An 18,790-nucleotide genomic window follows, 5' to 3' on the forward strand; every position below is an offset into this window, starting at 1 on the left:
TCATCAGATCCATTGGTGTTATCAAATGTATATCAAATTTATATAAAAAATGTGTGTATACAATTTTTCTGGTCATCACATTTATTGGGGTTCAATTAAATTTAGAGGGGTTCAGCTACATCTCTATCCAGTCATCGAAGTGTACAAAAATAAGTAGTGCAACTATGTTCCCTGCTGGCCTGCCCTCGCTCCCCAAAAACCCCATTGCCACACTCCCTCCTACGTGCAATCCAAACCCCCAAACACAACTGCTGTTTAAGGGAATGTTCATTGCAGTGCACTGAAGTGCAAGTTTCAACTTCTTCCTACACTTTTATTTTAAAACAGAACCATTCCAGAGCAGTTTCTTTTTAAAATGAAAGTATAGGAACACGAAAACCTAAAAAACAAAAATAAATTGAGGAGCTTTGCTCCCAACGGCTCCCACCCACTAGACCACTGTCTCTATCAAATGTTATTTACACTACAGCAGGGATCTTATCAAGTTTATATCAAATTTATATATCATTTTTTGGGGAGTCATTGCATTTATAGGGGTTCAATCAAATTTACAGGAATTCAGGGGTGTGCTAAAGGGGCGTGGCCACCTGTCACTTGAAACGCTTAATGAAAGCTACTTCGCGCTACTACTCAAGAGCTTTTGATCTGTTTGCAATTACTAGGCTTGCTATGTAAACCCTTGCCAAGCAGTCAGTGGCAAAATCCGTTACTGTCAGTGGTTGTGACTGAAAGGTTTTGTGTTCAAGTTGATTCTGCAATGGCAGGGAATTGGCTTAATTGAAAACATAAAATTACCAAAAGAATAGAATGTTTACGGTGCTGCATGGCTGTTGAACAAGCAATACGTTATGCACCCCTTTTCCCTAAGTCTGGACGGGGTTTCTAAATTTTAAAAAAAGTTGTTGGGATGGGAGAGAGTGCTCAGAGCAGATCATAAGGAATGGAGAGTTAGACTAGCCCTGGTGGCTTGGGCCTCAGTCGATAAGGAATTCCGGCTAGACAAACATTGCAGCAGTGCAGCTCCGTCATGTTCAGGCCCATTTCTTACCCTGGTTTTAAGTTAGAAGTAGAGTCAACTAGATGTGAGAATTTACAGATGTTAGGGAGAATTCTCTTATAAGGCTAATTTCCCAAACCTAGAGAGTCCCCCAGCAGCTTTGCTGGATTTTTGGGGTTTGTTCTGTTCTCCTGCTAAGAGTGAGACTCTTTTAATCCCACTCTTAGGCATGATTTGAGGTATGTCTCTGACTGTTTGTGTGATTTTGGGCTATGGGGTCTTTTAATCCATAGGGTATCATCTGTTTGTTTGTGTATGTGTTACACAGCACCCTCAGTGCAGTAACACAGGGGTGTCATAGTAACCACCAAACATAGACTCCATAACCTGGGACTGACTACCGTCTCTCAGGCCATGTAAAGTCACCATTGACTTTACTAGTCTTAAATTGTGAACATAACCAGTACAAACCATCATATTGTGGAAGTACTGGAAGAGGTTAATTATATTGCCCCTGGGTCTGTTTTAAAGCGGGCACTGTCCAGTCCCCCCTTGTCGAGTTTCTGGGTGGTGGCAGTGGTTACCATGCGAAATATTCCACCGGAATAGTCTCTGTGGGATTTTCCCATTGATGTTAAACGCACCACTTTTTGGTGCAATGTTAAAGATACTGCCGGTTTATTTATTTAATATTAAATCACCGGTTGGGTCTTTTTGCCAGAACTCGATTCTAAAATGGCGTCTGTGTCCGTCTCTGTAACTCTGACCAAGGTTGAGCCCTTTGTTCCACTTTTTGGCGGGCTTCTCCACAGAAGCCCTCCAAATGGTGCCACTCTGTCCGGGTTCGACAGGAAGGGTAGAGGGAGGAATTGGCACTCTGGACTTCGTTGCCTTAGCAACCCACGTTGCACTCTACTCTGATTGGCCCAGTGGTGAGCCGTCCAGCTCACCACTTAGCATGTGTGATTGACAGCTAGGCTGATAAATGGGGGGTTTTCTGCATAAAAGCAGGGCCTTTGGGACTGGAACTTCGGAAGTCGCCACAGGACCTAAGAATCCAAAGAGGGAAGAAGCTGAGCCAACTGCAACGATGATGCCACCGGTGAAGCCCTGCTGCAACTACCTCACCAATTTCCCGACAACAAGAAAAGATCTTCTGCTGGACGAGTCTTTTTCCTCTGAGCTGGTGGGATCAACCAGTTCGCCCTTTTTCACCTTCCAAAGACGTCTCTTGGTCGAATCACCCGTGCCAAGCACCCCGGCGGCCGGATAGCCAAGCTCACCACTTTTGACCGTGAATAAAAGTACCGCACCTTTTAATCGGGAACTCCGCGGCTGGTTTCATCCCTGTGCAGTGCAACGACTCCCCATTCCCTCCTCGACGAGATCTTCTCTTCCCCTGGTCGGAACCACGAAGTTCAACCACTGCCAGGAACAACTGCCCCCGCTGGAGCTTCCTTCCTCTTTAAGGTACTGTGTCCTGCTTGGCCTCCCTTTCTACAGATTGCTAAAGGTGACCCTTAAATCCTTGCCTTCTAAACTGGGTTGGCTCCAGGCCATCTAACTATATCTTTTGCATCACCCCAACCTCTTTTGAACACTATGCCCGTTAAACCGTGTGATCCTGGGCACATTTTGCTTTGCTCCATTTAAAGTGGGCCTAGCCTATGAACTTTGACTCTACAGTATAACCTGCCTTTCTCCCCTTGCTCTGAACTCTTAAAAGTGTTGAGAACTGTTTTATTTCTATGCTCTGCCTTTTTCTCTCCCTTTAACCACATTATCAGAGTGCCATCTTGGTTATGCGCTCACGTCTGTTCTAACAAATGGTAGTGTTTTAACCCTGACTTGTCTGATAGCTATTAAGGGAGGTGTGTATACTTTACCTAACTGTGTTTTAACTTGCTTTTGATTGAGAGTGCTAGTATATGCCATAAAGTGTGTTTTAAATAAATAATTATATACTTTTTATACAAAGCTCTGGTCAGTGTTTGTTTGCTCTACTGTGTGTTGGCCCTATTGTGTATACTCTACATACTGCCCTACTCTTCTTGTGAGAAGTCTGACTGTTCAGCCAAAGCTACCAGGTAAATCTGGGTGGTGCAGACTGCTTGTCAAGGAGTTCCCCCCTTCTCACCTGAGTCCGATCTTTGCTGGATTTCTTGGTCGATGCCTTCTTGCGGACGGATCGAGTCTTGAATAAGGTTGCACGAGTCTCTTCTGACTCCAGCGTGCATTCAAAGTTCTGGGATGCAACGATCCAGGAATCCGGGAAGTTAAGAGAGTGCCCTACTCAGCACACGAGTCCAGGAAGCAAGAAAGAAGGGAAGGGGACTAGGAATGGGGTTGGTAGGATAGAACCAAGGATAACAATACAGCGAGCTACGGAGCACAGGTCTGATCGCTACTTCGCAATAGCATTGAGACGTGCGGAGCCGCGGGGGGCGTGGTCTATTAATAGAACACTCTACATCCGACGTGTAGAGCGAGGAAGGTGTTTCACACTGGGCGGCCATGTTGGGAGTACCAGGGAGTGTAAGCTCCGTTGAGACAAGGACCAAAAAGTCCAAAAGGGGCGCGTTCTGTAGGTCATGACAGCATGCCTCCTCCGAAGACCCGTTCCTCCAGGTTAGCCCGGGTGTATAAGGTGAAATCTTCTGAGCAGTCACGGGTCTTGAGATTAGAAAGTGGTTCCCAGGTTCTTTCACTAGGAGGATATCCTTTCCATTCAACCAGGTATTGAAGCTAACCCCGTTTATACCTGGAGTCACATATTCGGGATACTTCATATTCCAGTTGGTTCTCGACCAGCAGAGGAGGAGGTCTGCAGGATTTCTGAGAGGATTGGATGTAGGGTTTTAATAACTCCAATGACTGTAGAATTTGAAGATTCCGATGGTCCATGCGGACCTGAACTGGATATCTAGCACCCAGAAGTAGATGTCGTCATTCAGTGAAGGCTTGGCGGATAGCTAACAGTTCCTTTTCCAGGACGGAGTAGTGTGTCTCACTGGGAGTCAGGGTTCGTGAAAGGTATGCAATGGGGTGTTCCAGTTTATTCTCAAATTCTTGCTTCAAGACCGCTCCTATGGCGTAGTTAGAGGCATCCGTTTCCACTAGGAATCGTCGATTTATGTCGGGTTGGGCCAAGATGGGGGCTTGCATGAACTCTGCCTTTAAACGTGGGAATGCCTTATCTTGCGGTGTAGACCAGATAAAGGGGGTGTCTTTCTTCAAGAGAGCAACGATCGGCTGAACATTCTCGGAAAAGGTGGATATGAACTTCCCGTAGAAGTTGGCAAGGATTGAACTTGTTTCACGGACGTGGGAGCGGGCCATGCCAGTATGGCCTTTACCTTTGAAGGGTCCATACCAATTCCTTCTGGGCTAAGGATGAATCCTAGGTAGTGAAGAGAAGTAACGTGAAACAAGCATTTCTCGGGTTTGGCTAAAAGTTTGTGTTCACAGAGTCGTTGTAATACTGCCTTTACATGTTCTTCATGCTTTAGAAGGTCCTTGGAAAAGATCAATATGTCGTCCAGATAGACAATGACCAAGAGGAATAACATGTCAGAAAAAACCCTATCCATGAAACGTTGAAAAACTGCGGGGGCATTAGCTAGTCCAAAGGGCATGACTAGATATTCATAGTGACCAAAGGGTGTTCTAAAGGCTGTTTTCCATTTGTCTCCTTCCCGGACACGGATCAAATGATAGGCACCCCGGAGATCCAATTTTGTGAATATTACGGCGCCTCTCACAGCTTCCAGGATATCCGAGATCAAGGGCAGTGGGTACCGATCCTTGAGGGTGCATTGATTTAAGCCACGATAGTCGAGGCAAGGTCTGAGTTCCTTGGTGTACTTCTTGGGAACAAAGAACAACGAAGCACCCGAAGGTCTTATGGTGCCATTTTCAAGGTTGGTATCCAGGTATTCTCGGAGGGCCTTTTTCTAAGGTTCGGAAAGGATGAACATTCTGCCGAAGGGAATCACTGCTGAGGGATCTGTATCTATGGAGCAGTCTTCAGGTCTGTGAGGGGGTAAGGCCTGGACTATAGCAGTTGAAAATACATCAGCATATCCCCGATAGGCCTCAGGGACTTGTATGATATTGGAAACTATGAGTGGTGTTTGCTGCTCTCTTCGTGGTTCTTTAGGGGGTGTCAAGGAGGGATCCAGGAATAGACAGTGAGACATACAAAACTCTGAGCCTAGGAATAGTGATCCTGCTGTCCAATTGATATACGGATTGTGCTTCTGTAACCAGGGCATACCCAATACCATGGGGTAATGAGCTGACTTAATGATGTCGAATCTAATCCACTCTTGGTGATGGTTTATAGAAAGCTGGATCTCTTTAGTCTGCAGGCTTATGGGTACTGAAGTGAGGGGTCTTCCGTCGATTGCTTCCACCAGCTGCATGGTGCTTCATGTCTCGTATGGAATATGATGACTAACAACCCAATCTTGATCAATGAAAATTCCCATAGCTCCGCAGTCTACCAAGGCCAAAATGGAATAGGTCTTATTCTTGGAGGGCGATAGGAAGGCCTGTAGTATCACCAAATTGTTTTGTCCAGGAGAGTTCAAGGATGGAATTGATGTGGAGCAAACATCTCTCTCCCGAAGCTCTGCTCCATCTAGGATCGGGAGCTGGCGTTTCCCGAACGCCGAGGAGGGGCTAGAGGACACTCCCTAACCAAGTGTTTGTCTGAGGCACAATACATGCACAACCCCGTATGAATCCTTCTCATCCTTTCTTGCGGGGTTATAGGTCCACGGAAGGCTCCTATCTGCATGGGTTCTGGTTCAGTGACTCAGCCTGGGTTTGTGTCCGTCTTGGTGGTGTCTCAAAGGACACTTTCGGAGGATTTCCTCTGGATTTCTTCTTCTCTGCCTTCCTTTCCTGGATACGAAAGTCTATTTGCATGGCAAGGTCCATTAGTGCCTGGAATGAGCTTGGGTGAGCCACTCTGGCCAACTCATCCTTAATCTCCTCATTCAGTCCTCTCCTGAAAAGGGTAAAACTCGCCTCAGGGGACCAATCAGCTTCCTTGACTAATTGCTTGAATCGTGTTACATAGGTGAGCATATCCTGGGATCCCTGCTCAAAGTCTAACAGGCGTTCCTGGGCACTATAGACCTGCTCTGGGTGGTCAAACATGGTTTTAAGGGCCTGAATGAACCCATCATAGTCATCTAGGAGAGCATCACCGGAATTAACGAGGGGCGTAGCCCAAGTTAAGACATTTCCTGAAAGGTGAGAAATTATGAAACCCACCTTAGCCCTGGGAGTCGAAAAGTAGTAGGGCTTAAAAGTAAAGTGGAAGGGGGCGTGGCTTGGAGCGCCATCGATGTGGTTGCTCCTGTGAGGCCGCCCGTGGGATGCCCGCCGCCGCCGTCGAATTCCGGCGGTTCTAAGCGGGGTTCCGCGTCACCAATGCCATCTACGGCGACCGGAACAGACATGGCACAACCTGGCCAAACATAACCTTCGATCGAGGAGGCGTTCTACCAGAATTCAGCGGCCGAACTTCTCCCCCGTCTTCAACCGAAGAAACCAAGATGGCCGCCAAGCCGGAACCCGGCAGCACACTCCGCACTCGGCGGTAGCGGGGCCCTAGAACTCTGGGGAGTTGGAGAGCTGGAGAGGGGGAGCGGACTGTAGCACAGAATCATCCGATTCATACCAAGGCGGCCCAGACTAGGGCTTGGTTCCCGGCACACGCTCCGAGGGACCGGGAGAGCGGGCTTTCACCCCTCCCCCCGCTACGCAGAACAAGTCGGGACCCCCGCTCAACGACAGCCTATACCATCACAAAACCGCACACGAGAAGCTCAGAGGGACTTGGAACCCCCACCAGCGAGGGATCACCAATGGAGACCGGAGGAGGGGCGGGGAAGCAACGGAAGACGTGCTTTCATCAAGAGAGGCCTTGAATCTGTGGGCCTCATCGTAGCGACGTACCCCCCCCTCGTGCAACAATCGGCCATCCTGCACCGTCCCCGATGGAGACCCTCCCCACACCAACGCTTCCTGGGGCGCCTCTGCCCACTCGCCCAGATCTAGCCCAGAGCGGAGGTCGAGTGCGAGATTCACCCCGAGTGCAGTCTCCCGCCGCCCTAGGCCTCGCTGCTACTCTCTCAATCAAGACCGCCTGTTACGAGCAGCATGTCGAGGCAAACGAAGGTGAGCAAGGGCACAGATATCTCCGCCATGTTTACTGCACCAGAGAAACCCAAGAAACAGGATCCTCCTAAACTGACCCCAAAGAAGCCACAAGAAGACAGGGGCGCTCTCGCCACCAAAGGAGACCTGATAGCCTTCATGGCGGACATCAAATCGGAGTTTCGCGCCTGCCTTTCGGAACTCACCGCTAAAGTTGATCAAACGGATCAGAGGGTCACAGAAATCGAACAGAGGCTCGGAGAGATCGAGGACCATTCTCAGGATCACGCTACCACACTGGGGGAAGTGCAAAAATCCATCGATTCCCTGCATCATAAATACGAGATCCTGGAGTTCAAACATGAAGACCTTGAAAACAGGGCACGCCGCAATAACCTCCGCATTCGGGGCGTCCCATCCTCTATCCCCGACAACAAGCTAGCGGACTACGTGGGAAGCTTCTTTGAGGCCCTACTCCCGGACCTGGACAAATCCCAGCTCTTACTGGACCGGACCCACAGACTCCGCCCGCGCCGTGGGACAGATTCGGACCCCCCCCCAGATGTTATTTCGGGGGTCCACTTCTTCACGACTAAAGACGCAATATCAGCGATCAGTCGCCAAGGAGATGAGATCACTTTTCAAGAGCACTCCACTTCAAATATACCAGGACCTCTCACCACTTACTCTCCAGAAAAGAAGAGCACTTCGGCCTCGGACAGCGTTCCTTCAGGAGCAACAGATCCGTTACAGGTGGCTGTGTCCGACAGCTCTCCAGTTTACACATAATGGCACCCTACGCCGTATCAGCCACTTGGAAGACGCAGAGAAAATCTTACTCCCAACCTCACCCCGAGATCCTTCCACGCCAAACCCAGAGGGGACCGAAGACTCTGGACCGCTTCCCTCTCCAAAGCCCAAACGCACGCCATGGTCGTCAACCCAGCGGAACAACAGAAAGAGATGAACAGGGACGCTTCCACGATCTCAGGTTCCGTCAGCGATTAAGCCTGGACACAGATGCCCCTACCTAAAGTAGGACCCGCCACCTAGATTTCGAGCTAAGGAACCTTGAATGCGGTGGCGGCGGGCCATACCCATGGTTCATACCCACTCCAAGGATACTTTCCATCCCTTGTTTCTTGGAAACCCACAGTACACGATACGTGATGGGACAGTTGGCCCTGTTGGCCTTAGGTACGACCGTACTTACAATATCGGTCTACCCCCCTGTTAAAGTTGCGGCCCCCCGTTGGGGTCCCGCGTTAAAACCTCAAGTGCAGGATGATATCAAGAGATTCCCGAACAGACATGGCAGTTGAGCCACCGCCCCACGACCCCCCCCCTAACCCAAGGAAAGGAGAGTGAGTCTTCAGTGGACCTCCAGACGCTCCGGCTCCTCTCCCTGAATGTTAATGGCCTGAATTCCCCTAACAAGCGAAAGGCAATGCTATTGAAACTCCGGGACGAATACGCAGCGATAGCCATGCTCCAAGAGACTCACCTGCTGCCGGCAGATGTAACCCGTCTCCGATCCCGGTTATTCCCGCTCCAATTCTTCGCCTCTGATGCAAACAAAAAAGGAGGTACGGCGATCCTCTTCAGGAAAGACTTGAACCCACAGATTCTGGAAACGAAAACATGCCCAGAAGGCCGATTTACAGCGGTCAAATGCCTCCTGATGGGAGACCTAAATACCCTCATCTCAGTGTACGCCCCGAACTCTGGACAGTCACACTTCTATGACTCCTTGGGCACATCTCTCGCTAGCTTTGTGGAGGGCCAAACAATTGTCGGTGGGTATTTCAATGGGGTTCCCGACCCTACCAAAGATTGATCACACCCCCCGACTCCAGGCGACTTCGCCCAAGCACTCAGCCTCCTCCGATTCTTCAGGACCCTGGAGATAATAGACTCATGGCGGGTGTTCCACCCTGACGAAAAAGATTTCTCCTTTTACTCTTTCGTCCATCGCACATTCTCAAGGATCGACCTATTCCTGATCTCCCCGCAAACGTTCCCCTCAGTCAAAGAAGTCTCCATAGGCACAAGAGCGATATCCGACCACGCCCCAGTGCTCCTGGAACTCCGGGTTCATAACCCTAACCCCAATAACCCACGGAAATGGATGTTGTACGACCCAATCCTTAACGACATGGCCACCAGAGACAAGATCGCAACAGGAATAATACATTTCTTTAACGAAAACCCAGCCTCAGACACCTCATTAGCGAACAACTGGGACGCCATGAAGGCAGTAATCAGGGGCTCCCTGATAGCCCAAGGTGCGGCATACCACCGAGACAGGCGTCAGACCCGGACGGCCCTAGAGAACGAACTAAGAGAGGCCGAGGCACTCCATAAGGAGAAAGGCTGATCCCCCAAAACGCAACGGATCATTCGTACGGCACGGAAAAAACTGGAAGCCCACTATGCGGAACAAACCGCCCAACTAATGGCGAAGGCCAAACAGTCATATTACGCGAAGGGTAACAAGGCGAACAAATTCCTGGTGGCCAAACTAGCCAAGCAGAGACGTGTCAACGCAATCACTGGCCTGCGTGATTCCAATGGGGTCAAACTATACTCAGAGCCCGAAAAGCAACGCCTCGCAATAGATTATTTGACCCAAATCATGAAGGCAACCCCACGAAACTTACCACAACAGAAGGAATACCTGCAGCAGGCAGCAGTGCCCCGGCTCTCCGACGCAACGAGAGACGAACTGGAGGAGCCCATTACAGGGGAGGAAATTGAGGAGGCCATCAAATCTCTTAAAACACGGGCCCCCGGCCCGGACGGCTTCTCAACCAGGTTTTACAAACTATTCAGAGCACAATTGACCCCCCACCTGGCTACCCTATTCAACTCCTTCAGGGAAACGGGAGCGGTGACCCCATCGATGCAGGAATCAACCACCATCCTCCTGCCTAAACCTGGAAAAGATCTAAGAAGCATAACATCCTACAGACCGATCGCACTTTTAAACATTGATGCAAACATATACTCAAAAATTCTAGCAACCCGCTTAAACCGCATCTTGCTGAAGATCATTCACCCCGACCTGGCAGGTTTCATCCTACACCGGACAGCAGGTGACAACATCCGGAGAACGCTGAACCTGGTGGACCTTGCCGCCCGGAGCTCCCAAAAATTAGTCTTGGTGGCTCTAGACGCAGCTAAGGCGTTTGATAGGGTGGATTGGACGTTCATGAGACACACCCTAGGGGCCTTCGGCTTCGGGCCAGCTTTCCAAACGATGGTTCTAGCCAACTATGATAGCCCTAAAACAAGCCTGAGGATTAACGGTCATAACTCGGCCCCAATCCCCTTATCATGCGGAACCCGGCAAGGCTGTCCACTGTCGCCCTTGCTCTTTGCACTCACCATGGAGCCCTTCGCACAACAGATCAGGCGAAATGACCAAATCAAGGGCGTGCAAAGTGGCCCCAGGCATCACAAACTCGCCCTATACGCGGATGTCATTCTGCTTACAATCTCGGAGGGCCACTCATCTCTCAAACACGCGATACGTGAAATCGTCAGCTACGGCGAAGTCTCAGGCCTCACCATAAACTTCGATAAATCATCCGCTTTGGGTATCGGCCTCACCCCAACAGAACGAGAACCGTTGACTAAGATGTGCCCGATAAAATGGGAAAAGAGTGCCATCCCCTATCTAGGGGTCCACATCCCGGCTGACCCAAGAGACACGTACAAAGCCAATTTCCCCCGACTCTTTAAAGAACTGGAAGGCGATTTGAAGCGCTGGGAGACCCAAGAGATCTCACTGCTCGGGCGCATCACTGCATGCAAGATGAACCTCCTTCCGAGATTCCTATACGCCTGTGCCTCCCTACCAGTAGCAATCCCCACGCCAACTCTTCGAGGGATCCAGCGAAAAATGCTGAACTTTATCTGGAGAGGTAAGAAAGCGAGAATCCCTCTCAGAACTATGCTGGGGAGTTCCAAATTGGGAGGGCTGGGGGTCCCAGACTTGCAGGCCTACAGAGTGGCAGCCCAACTGGCCCAGGTCCAGGCCTGGCAAAATACAACAAACCGCCCCAGATGGGGAGAGCTGGAACAATCACGGACGCCCTTACCCCTACGATTTCTACCACACATCCCGCCCCCCCTCAGGACCCAATGGGGAGAGCTCCTGCTATCAACCAAACACACTCTTAGCACCTGGGACTGGGCGCTAAAGCGAAAGGGAGTGCCAAGAGGACTGAGCCCACGCTCCCCGGTCTTCCATAATCCAACGTTCACACCGGGAACGAATCCTCGCAGTTTTCGTAACTGGATCAAAGGCGGGCTGGAGACCCTAGACCAGCTGTATACGGGGGGGAGACCTCTCACATTCACCCAATGCAAGGAGAAATTCCAACTCCAGGAACGGGATAGATTCACATACATTCAACTACCCACTGGTGCTCACATCCCCAAACTTTGCAAGCAGCGACACGCCCTCCTACTGCCCTAGAACTCACTCTGGGAGACCTTCCAACCCGCGGCAGAGTATCCACCCTATACAGGAGCTTCCTAAGCGACTTCCTGACCACAAGAACCCGCTGCATGGCCCAATGGGAGGCCGACCTGGGTCACCCGATAGAGGATCAAACCTGGGTTGACATATGGACCAGAACACACACCTCGTCCACCTGCATCACCAATAGGGAATGTGCGTACAAGATCACGCTGCGGTGGTACTATCCGCCCCTCAGACTTCACCTTATGAACCCCCAGGTGGATCATTCTTGCTGGAGAGGATGCGGCCACCCAGGCTCCTTCTTCCACATGTGGTGGGCTTGCCCGAAGATCCAACCATTCTGGAAAGCTTGCCTAGGGTCCATCACACAAATTACCGGAACAACGATTCCCCTGGAACCAGAACCGGTTTTGCTGGGAGCTCCAATACCCGCGCTCCGGACCCAGAGCGAAACTACTAACCCACTGCCTACTTGCAGGGAAAACGGTGGTGGCACAAGCCTGGAAAACCCCGGAAGGCCCTCACATAGCCCAATGGTGGATCAAACTTTGGGACATTTTGGTAGCGGAGAAGGTCACGGCAGCGCAAGCGGGAACTCTTCACCGTTTCCAGAATATCTGGGCCCCAGTGCTGGAATTCGACCAGTGCTTCCCCGCCCTGACCTATAAACCTACCGGGGCCCGCTGGATCTTAAAAAATCAGGAGATCCCGGAAGAAGATACATAGACGCTGAGGCCCTATCCGAACAGCTCGGGAGGGGAGAGCCCGCCTACAAAGCCTATGGGACAGACCCATCGTATTTGTCCACTATGCCGCCCAGCAACACACTTTCTTTTGTGGCAGAATCACAGGATAGAACTAATTGTTTGAGAGCGGCGTTTTCCACCTTTAGATTCTGTACCTCGGTTGATCGCTCTTGCTATCAGGTCCTGGACGGCTGCTTCCATGTCCATATCGAGTTCGGTCGGGTGGCGTCTCAAACTGTCAAGGAGTTCCCCCCTTCTCACCGATCTTTGCTGGATTTCTTGGTCGATGCCTTCTTGCGGACAGATCAAGTCTTGAATAAGGCTGCACGAGTCTCTTCCGACTCCAGCATGCGTTCAAAGTTCTAGGATGCAACGATCCAGGAATCCGGGAAGTTAGGAGAGTGCACTACTCAGCACACAAGTCCAGGAAACAAGAAAGAAGGGAAGGGGACTAGGAATGGGGTTGGTAGGATAGAACCAAGGATAGGTCTACGGAGCACACGTTTGGTCGCTACTTCGCAATAGCATTGAGACGCGCGGAGCCGCGGGGGGCGTGGTCTATTAATAGAACACGCTACGTCCGACGTGTAGAGTGAGGAAGGTGTTTCACACTGGACGGCCATGTTGGGAGTACCAGGGAGTGTAAGCCCCGTTGAGACAAGGACCAGGAAGTCCAAAAGGGGCGCGTTCTGTAGGACATGACACTGCTACCAATTGGGTTTACTGCTTACTCCTGTAGTCTTAATCTTTTTGCAATGTTCCCCATGGGAACTGCACAGTATTCTGCCTAACAACAGAAAAGCTCATTATTTTACACAAGGCACAAGATCAGTATCTTAAAAATGCCATGAGAACCGAGGAAAGTAGACAACAGCATACAGGCTACCTTAACGTTGAAACAACAGCGCTATTTTAACATGCTTCTGATGATTTTTTTTTTTAAATATATTTTTATTTTATCTCAACCAAACAACATTACAACGAAACATAAATAAAACACCTCAAACAACAAAAACCAAACAAACAAAAAATAAGGCACTGCAATCCCCATCCCTCCCCCCTATGAGCCTGTAGAGTGTCCGCCATCAGTGTCCGTTCCATGCGGTGGGGCCTCATCGCTCTCAAGTCCAGCCGAGGCCGACCCCATACCAAACAGCTCAGCCACCAATGACTTCCATGCCGTGAGAGAGCCTGTTTCTTCCTCCTCCCTTGTCATACTGCCATCCTGCCACGCTGCCGTTTCGGCATCAGCCCATTTTTGGAGATCTTGCCACCAGACCTCCACTCGCGGCTTATGACGTTCCTTCCACCCCATGGCTATCCTGCGTTTGGCAAGCACATAGGCCAGATCTTTAAGTTTCTCAACATGTCGAAGCTTACGCGCCCTGGGATACCCTCCCAGCAGACAGGCCCAAGCTGAATCCACCTTAAGTGTGATACCCCTCCCTGCCAGCCTCCGCGCCACTTCACCCCAGTAGGTTGCAATCACTGGGCACGCCCAGAACATGTGTATCATGTCTGCATTCTCTTCGTTACACTTGGGGCACGCCTGGCGCCCATTATCCAGAAATTTGGAAATTCTAAGGGGGGTCATATATGCCCTGTGCGTAATATAGAGCTGTATCTGCTTAAACCTGGCGTTCCTCGATACCTTTTTGTGGTACCCCAGGGCGCGCTCCCACGTCCCATCCGCCATCAAGGCCCCCATCTCCGCTTCCCATTCCAGTCTCAGGTGCCCCAAATCCTTCCCAACCTTTGTCATCAACATCTCGTACAACCTAGAGACCTCGTGCCCACCCTCTGATGCGTCATACATTATTTCCAGCGTGGCATCCGGTTCATCGGCCAAAGTAGTTTCGGGCCACGTGTTCCGGACCTCCCGGACCACCCTATGATATGTCACATATTGACCCCTGTGTAGCCCCGACCCTGCCTCCAGTTCATCGAACTTCATCAGGGTCCCATCCTGCCAGATGTCACCCATAGTGATCAACCCCACTGACTCCCAGTATGTCCGGAGAATAGCTCTCAGCTGCCCGTCTTCCTTCGCCAGGGCGACCAGAGGTAACTGCGGCATACACGGCAAGGGGTCACCCATCATCCGACAGGCACACCACCATATGTTCCTGCCAAGGGCTAGTATCTTAGGACGCTCCCTCATCCATGAACCGGTCACCCAGATCACCTCCCGCAGATAGAAGGGGGAACAGTCTTTCCCTAGCAGCCTGTGTTCGGAGGTCTCTTCATCCGAGAGCCACCTGGCCACATATTGCAGTTGCGCCGCCACATAATAGGCCTCAAAGTTCGGCAGCTTCACGCCACCTTTCTCATAAGAGTTCTGCAATTTCCACAATGCGACCCTGTTGCGCGTGCCGTGCCATAGGAAATTCCTACATACACTATGCAACCTAGCAAAAAACTTCCTAGGTATCATGTACGGGATGTTATTAAAGTAATGCAGGAGCCTGGGCAGCACCACCATTTTAAGCAGAGCTCCCCGACCCATCATCGCTAAAGGCAATCTTTCCCAGAACCTCATGCACTTCTCAATCTTTCCCACAGCTAGTTCGGTATTATGCCTGGGTTCTTCCTCGGTCGTGTGATACACGTCAATGCCCAGGTACCGGAAGGAGCTCGTTGCCCACGGGATCCGCAGCACTGGCAACCTCTCCACCGGTATCCCCACATAACTGCCTAGCGGGAATAGTGCGGATTTCTGAGGGTTGACCTCTATGCCGGACAACCCGGCGTACCTCTCCAATACCTCCAAGATATACTGCAAATTCTCTTCCGGATGTTTCAGGTATAACAGCATATCGTCTGCATACAGGGATATAAGATGGCACTCCCCTCCCACCTCTATGCCCACCGGATCATACTGCTGCCGGAGGTAAATTGCTAAGGGTTCGAGGGCCAGTATGTACAACATTGGGGACCAAGGACACCCCTGCCTAGTGCCTCTGCCTAACTGCCATCTATCTGACACCACTGCTCCCGTACGGACCCTAGCCAGAGGCGCACTATATAATAGCTCAGCCCACCTCATGTAGCCCGGTCCCAGTCCAAACTGCCCCAAAGCCGCCAGCAGCCACGGCCATCGAACAGAGTCGAACGCTTTAACCGCGTCCAACGCCACTATCGCCATTCCGCTGTCCTCATTGCACCCCCATTCAACCACCCTGTGAAGGCGTCTATGATTCTGAGTAATATTCCGATTCGGGACATAGCCCGTCTGGTCAGGATGGATCAGCTTGCCTATCACCCTCCGCATTCTGGCCGCCAGGACAGCTGTTAGGATCTTACTGTCCTGGTTCAGCATCGACAGGGGCCGGTAGGAGCCACAATCATGTCCCGGTTTATTGGGTTTGGGGAGCGGTACTATAATCGCCTCCCTGAGCGATTCCGGAAGCCGCCCCACCTCGAACGCTTCATTAAGCATCTCCAGCATGGGCGGGAGCACCTCCTCTCCATACGCTTTATAAAATTCACTGGGGAACCCATCCGCTCCTGGGGCCTTGCAAGTGGGTAGCTGCCGCACAATCTCCTGCAGCTCCTCCAGAGTGATCGGAGCATCCATCTCCTCTCGCTCTTCGTCACTTATCCTGGGCAGGCCTATGTCTTCAAGTACTACCTCTATCTCCTCCCGGCTTCCCCCTTCTCAATCCTCATATAATGCTTGATAATATTTCGCGAATGCCCCATTCACCCCTTCCTGAGTGTCCTCCTCCACGCCCTTTTCAGTGATAACTGATCGGATCGGGGTTCTCGGGGTCTCGCTCTTGTACAGCCAAGCAAGAAGCCTGCCCGTCTTGTCCCCTCCCGCATGCAACCTCTCAATGTACTTCCTGTAATTCAGATTACAGAGCCTGTCCCAGTGTTCTGCGCACCTCTGCTGCAGATTAGTGACCGCCTCCGTATCAATCCCACCCTCCCCCAGCTCTTTCTCCAACTCAATCTCGGCCTTACGCAGATCAGCCAGGACTCCACCCATTAATCCCTTGGACTTCGCAATGGCAGCCCACCTCATTACAACCTTAAAGGCCTCCCACAAAGTACCAGCCGACTTGACACTACCTGTATTCGCCTCAAAGTAAGCAACTATCTCCTCCCTCATGTCCTCCCTGAAGACTGGATCCTTGAGCGCTTCCGCCCTAAGGCGCCATGTTGGAATTCGCGCACGTGGGGGACAAAGCTGCCATCGCATGACCAGGGGCGAGTGGTCCGAAAGGACTCTCGCCCTGTAGTCTATCTGGTCACACTCCGTGACAACGTCCGGAGTGGCGAAAAAGTAATCCAGCCTTGTGTGTAGCTGGTGCGGGGCCGAATAATGCGAATATTGCCTCACGCCAGGGTGTCTCGTCCTCCACACGTCTGCTAGGCCAAGGTCTACCAGCAGCGTCTGCAGTACCCTAGCCGCCGGGCTGGGCCTGACCACCCTGTCATCCGACCTGTCCTCCCTGGGGTTTAGTACACAATTAAAGTCCCCACCCCAAATCACCGGACCCCCCATCCCTTCACCAAGTCTAGTGATCAGCGTCCTAAAGTATGTCGCCGTGTCCTGGTTGGGAGCATAAGTATTTATAATACACACTACTTTATTTTCCACAAGCCCCTTTACCATGACCAGCCTCCCATCAGACACCACAACCTCCCCAAGTAGCTTAAACGGGACATGTGGTGCAACCCAAACCAGCACACCTCTAGCATAGGCAGAATATGTAGATCCAACTACTGTCCCTCTCCACTTCCTCCCCACCAGTTCCAGTTTATCCCGTGTCAGATGCGTCTCCTGTAACAAGGCGACATCTATCTTTTGCCTTTTTAGGTACAACATGACCTTGTTACGCTTAAGGTAGCTGTTAAGCCCTCTAACGTTCCACGTTAGTATCCTAAGGTCCCCCATGATTTATCAGTAGCTCCCTCCTCCCTCCCAGGTCTGCTCGCCTCCCCCCCACCTCAAGGACCCCCATTTCCAGTTTCTCTCCCAGGCTCATGTAAAAACTAACACACCCCACCCCACTAACCCAACCAACTGCCCAGCTCCATCCCTGGATCTCAGGCATCCCCGTGTTCGGTTCTCTCTGGAACCCAAGTAGAGAACCCGACAGGGTGTCACCCCACACACAGTGACTAACCTAAACTCGAACTGGGGTACAAAGAACAGCCCCTGGAGGTTCCTCTCCCTCGCATCCGTATCCGCGCACACGGACCATGTTCCAAACTCCTAACGCGTACACTTCCATAACAAAGTCACAAAGACCACATTCCAGTCCCAATGTTCATAGCCCAACCGGGCCCGCATCGTCACTTATCTCTTCCCGTTCCATCCGCCGTCCGCTCATCTGGCTCCTGAGGACAGTTTTGTGCATCGAGCCACTCCATGGCCTCCTCCGGAGTGTCAAAGAACAGCATCTTAGTCTTGAAGAAAACCTTCAGTCTGGCCGGGTAGATCAACATATACTTGTACCCAGCTGCCCGCAATCGCCTCTTAACCGCCCCAAAGTTCATGCGACTGCGCTGCACTTGCAAGGTGTAATCGGGGTAAGCAGTAATGGTCGCCTCTCCTCGCCGTATGGTGCCCCCCTTACGAAAGTGTTCGAGGATCCTTTCCCGGTCCCGATAATTGAGGATCTTGGCGATCACAGGCCTAGGCGGGTTCCCCGGCGGTGGTCTCCTGATCAAGGCCCTGTGCGCCCTCTCCACCGCAAACCCCTGCGACAGGGCTCCCCCAGTGATCTCCTGCAGCAGCAAGTTCTCGATAAACTCTGTGGGATTCTGGCCTTCAGCCCCCTCCGGCAGGCCCACGATGCGAACGTTGTTTCTCCGGGCACGTCCTTCCGCCTCTTCAGCCCTACTTTCCAAGTTGCCCACCCGCTGCACCAGGGCATGGATATCACGCTTATGTGCGGTGCAGTCCGCCACAATAGGGCCCATCTCCTTTTCCAAAGTTTCCGTGCGCTCAGCCAGGGCTCGCACATCCTGCCTCAGGAGGTTCACGTCGTCCTGCACCGCCCCAACCTGTAGTTCCATCGCAGTTTTCAATTCGGCCACAGCAAGTTGGAGCTTAGTCTCCCACGTCGCCTTCAGGTCCGCGATCGCAGCGAGGACCTCCTGGTTCGCACCACCGGCGGCCATCTCCTTGGTCTGAGCCTTATCCTTGCTCCTGGCTCCTTCCGGGCCGGGCGGCGTCTTGGCGTATTCGTCGAGCGTGGGCTGTTTATTCTTCGCTCTCAGAAGCTTCTTCGACATATCTCCAGTCAGGAGCGTCCTTCTGGCCGCGCTCAGGTCCAAGGCTGGGAGGCACTATGCCCATACACCACAACTCAGTATGAGAGTCCCAGCTTGCCCAACAATCTCAGGCACCGCTGTTGTCCGGCGCCCCCCCCA

At 51.6% G+C, this 18,790-nt stretch overlaps 1 protein-coding gene across 1 annotated transcript in view; it reads right to left on the reverse strand.

Moving 5' to 3' along the window:
• The window catches only part of DNAH5 (dynein axonemal heavy chain 5), a 4,235,244-nt gene that overhangs the window by 977,774 nt on the left and 3,238,680 nt on the right, over positions 1-18,790 (reverse strand). The gene's annotated exons all lie outside the window — the stretch shown is intronic.

This window comes from Ambystoma mexicanum, chromosome 5p, assembly GCF_040938575.1.
Source record: "Ambystoma mexicanum isolate Mex_15411 chromosome 5p, UKY_AmexF1_1, whole genome shotgun sequence".
Lineage (NCBI taxonomy): Eukaryota > Metazoa > Chordata > Amphibia > Caudata > Ambystomatidae > Ambystoma > Ambystoma mexicanum.